Here is a 4554-nt window from a genome sequence, read left to right as displayed (position 1 = left end):
GTGATATCAGTATTCAGTGTCAACAGTGATCCGAGGGAATTGTTCATGGCTAATGTAAGTGAAGTTCAATCATAATTATACGAAGGGTGTCGTCCCAAGATATTAGTAATTTAGAATTATAGAACACATTGTAGTTACGAGAAAGTGTAACCACTCATCATATGAACTTAAGGTAAACTTAGTGTGCGGAAAGGGGTCGCTATAAGGGGAGGTTGGAGGCGACTATGAAGCCCAAGTAACCAGATGGATAATCAGGTTTAACTCATGTTATACGTAGGTAACAAAGTAGGACACCAGCAATGAATTATCGTCATCTCACTAACGTCCAGGCCTCGTATAGGTATGCAGTATGTTTACATATCGTTTTTCCAGTATCAGTAAAGGCATCAGCTCATTCAGTAAAGGCATCAGCTCATTCGATAGGTTAATAAGTATAGTGAGCTTGACGACACCGATTCAACTAGTAGCGTAACAGTGTGTTAAAGTGCATTACGTTTAAAGCAGATTAAATGTTTAATGAGTAATAGATAATGCCATAAATAAAAAAGATAATCAATAAGGTCGAAGAAGGTTTCATACTATTTATTACCTCAGGAGCTATTAACACATACAGGCTGCTCCAAAGTAAAAAATCGTAATTTTTTAATTTCTTCGTAACTTCTACACCGGTTCTTATGATACTTTGTATACTGATTCTAAATACCCTAATTCATATGTACATTTCGGCTTTGTCCAATGGCTGTATATTAAATAAAGAAACAACAGTGTTACTTAAAAATAAAAAAACTAAGGAAGGGAAAGATAGTATTCCTTAAGGTTTGATTTGAAGGAGGTAATAGATTGAGAACGGTGTAATGCGAAACGACATCTAAAATTGTTAAATTTAAAACTATTTTTGTGCATATTTGAGTAACAATAGGCGGTCTTATCGCTTAAGAGTCCCCGGTAGGGTTTCTGATCGAGATTTCTCGAACTCGAGACAACTCGAGAATTTTAGCTTCATTCAAGACGAGACAAAATGACCGGAACTCGAGAATTCTCGAGTTACGAACTTGCAATGAACTGAAGCAACGCAAGCCTTTTCGCCTAACAACTTCGCCCGCGATTTAGAATGTAACGTATATGAATCTACGAGGAAACGAACAACCATCTTGGGAGACTGTTAAAAGCCCTTCTGACAGTAAAGCCCACTACAACCGAAAATGAGCATGTTTTCAGGCTGGCTGGAAACATCGTACCCAAAATAAGAAACCGGCTAGCGGCTAGGTTACAAAACCGTAGATTTTTTGTCTTTACTTGGAAAAATATTGTTACATAAATTAAATAAATTAAAAAATTGTATAAATATGTACACACTAGTAATGCGCATAGGTACGGTACTTGGCTTTTGCATTTTAAGGAATAAGGAATGTCGTTATACATAGTTTACTTACATACTTTTTATATTTTGTCCTCATGATCCGTCTGTAACTGACCTCTAACTAAGAATCTGTCTGACGAAGAATCATTGTTATGTTATAACGCAACGGCCCCCTAGCTTAGTCGGTAGTGACCCTGACTACGGAGCAGGAGGTCCCGGGTTCGAATCCCGGTAAGGGCAATTATTTGTGTGTTCATCACAAATATTTGTTCCTGAGTTATTAATGTTATCTATGTATCTAAGTATGTTTTTATCTATATCGAATATCCCTAAAATCAACGCCAAGACAAAGGGCTTATAGAACAGCTGATGGGCCACAAGATTAAGCAAATTTACCCTAAATGAAAATCTCATAGTTTTTGAGATGGGCACTAAGTCTTGGCGTTGGTTTTAGGGACACCCTGTATAAGTACACAAGACATCATTGCCTAGTACCTAGTACCCATAGTACCTGTGTAAGATTGTCCCAAAATATTTATTTATTTATCAGAATAACCAGAGTCTAGATCCAAAACAAATTTCCACTCTATCTGTTGAGTTATAGGAAAAATAAAAATTTGGACGACTACAAACACCAACATCGGAAATCGAATCGTCGGGTACAATGTTTACAGTGTAAATAGTGGAGTTTCCATACATCCACGTCTTTCAATTTAAGTTTAAAACTCCCCATTACGTACGTGGTATCAGGCTACATTTGGTTATGTATATACTATACAGGGTGACCTTAGCCATTAGACAAACCCTGAAATCCCACGTAGGGTTACTTCTCAGGAATGCTCTAACGTTAATATTTTTTTAATTAGAACAAAAGATAAAAAAAAATTTTTTTTAAACAAAATTAAAGTTATTTCCAATAATCGACAACAAAAATAAACACACTGTATTAATCATTGATAGTGCTTTTGACAACTTGTTCGAAAATGTGATGACATTTGTCAACAGTTAGAATAAAAAAGGTCGAAGAAGGTTTCATACTATTTATGACCTCATGAGCTACTAACACATACAGACTGCTCCAAAGTAAAAAATCGTAATTTATTAATTTCTTCGTAACCGCTACACCGGTTGTTATGATACTTTTTATACTGGTTCTAAATACCCTAATGCATATGTACATTTTGGCTTTGTCCAATGGCCAGGGACACCCTGTAGGACAAGGACACCCATACCCACGAACTATTTCAGTAGAAAACATTTTTCTTCAGATTTTTATCGTCCTCAGTCACAAGTCACCTACATTTTCAAAATCAACAACCTATGCGAAAACAATACATGTCAAGAATAATAGATACCAAATTATTTTTTACACATAGAAATACACGTGCATTTAAATACTAAGGAGGATCGGCTAAAATAACTTAATAATTTATAGTAGGTATAGCAAAAGCATACCAAAAAAAAACTAGTGATCATAAATGAAAAAGCTTGGTTTCAGTAATGAATAATACCTAAGTATATTTAACAAAATTATAATTTCGGCTATTCATAAAATGCTGTAATTCGTTTCAAAACTAGCTCCTAATGTTCTGAAAGCTCCAAAGACGTGTTATAACATTCCATTTGCACTTGGCTCCACATCGAGGTCGTTGAATAAAATGTTCAATATCATAGGAGAAAAGCAGTTATGAGCGGGCGGATGGGGTGACAACTGGCCGTGAAAACCTGAAGCCGGCATGGCAGGTAAGCCAAACCTATATCTAAATGTTATGTGTTTATTTGCTACGAACTTCTACGGTAGTGCTACGCGCTACGATACTGTGTCTTCCATTATGATATTTCTAGTACATTATATTAACTTATTTAAATTTGCGAGCCTGTCATCCTCTCCTCATTTGTAAAATATCGTTTTCAGTTTTGATGTGTTCCTTGTCCAGACTTAAAGCGCGTTGGACGTTAGTTCTACAAATAACGAGTTTACTCCTTTGTGGTTTTAAGTATGTAATTTTTATTTATTCATACTGCCATTGTATAAATAAACAGGTAGGTACTTATACGAAATCGTGATACAGAGATTAATTACGCTCGACGACGATGATCGATGGCTACTCGAAACGAAACGATAAATATTTACGAGTAAATGAAGTGTGCGAAAGAAATTGTTGTCAATCTGTCACAAAGCCTCGGGCGATTGGAATTCGTAGGATACTTTTGATCGTATTTTGTTTGTTTAGTAATTGACAAAATAATATTACTGTACCTTTCAAAGCGCAATCCTTTCTTTGTTCACTTCACAAATTCTTTATCACTGGTGGGTCGGCCAGTTCTTAGTTTGTGAGAGTATAAACAAAATAATATCAGTTACAAAGTTGCGAAAAAATTAATTAATTAAATTAAATCGTGCAAATAGAGCATATCAGTTCAATGTACCGGTGACAGCGTTAGCAGTTTGACACCGTTGGACGTAAGAGTCATTGGAAAGGCTCCCGGCGTGGTACGCGCGGCGGGGTGGGCGGCCGGCTGCTCCGGGCGCCTGCCGCGTACCGACTGACGTCGCTCTACACGACACATCTGCATTTAAGAAGCAGCTATCGTTATGCGACTAATCGATTGGTTGGAGCGAGTGGCAATGTCGCCTGTCCCGCTTCTCTGTTTCCTTCGCTCGCGCAGGCGCCTTCCCGCGCTATTCTCATTCTGTCATTTCCTTTTAAACTAAAGAAAAGTAAATAAAACTTACAAACGAATTGTTAGCAGAACAGGAGGTGCACCAGAGAGCCTGCGCTTCGTGAACTAAAAAGTGTACCTGTAAAGGTAGGTGTTTCAGACAAGGTGTTATGTAGGTGTAAGGACTATTTAAGAGGACTGATCTAATCGTCTTCGGCTTGGCTCGGCCGCACTCTCGGCACTTGTTGCGCCGACTTTGCTCCGGCGATGAAAAGCTACGCACGCTATTGCACGCCACTCTTTCCCATTTGTTATTTAATCAGTAATTAATTTGAATGCATCATGCTTACTTGAGCATTATAATAATGTTTGTAATTCAGGGTTGAGTTGTATTTCCGAACTGGTGGTACTGATAAACATCAACAACTTTATGTATGATGATTTGGATGTATTCTTAAGAAACTCGAGTATTTCCTCTCGAAAACCACAAATTTAATGGACTTGACCTGATGATGAAGTCCACAGATGAG

The sequence above is a fragment of the Cydia strobilella genome, chromosome 1 (assembly GCF_947568885.1).
Source record: "Cydia strobilella chromosome 1, ilCydStro3.1, whole genome shotgun sequence".
In the NCBI taxonomy this organism is placed as follows: domain Eukaryota; kingdom Metazoa; phylum Arthropoda; class Insecta; order Lepidoptera; family Tortricidae; genus Cydia; species Cydia strobilella.
This window is presented reverse-complemented; position numbering follows the sequence as displayed.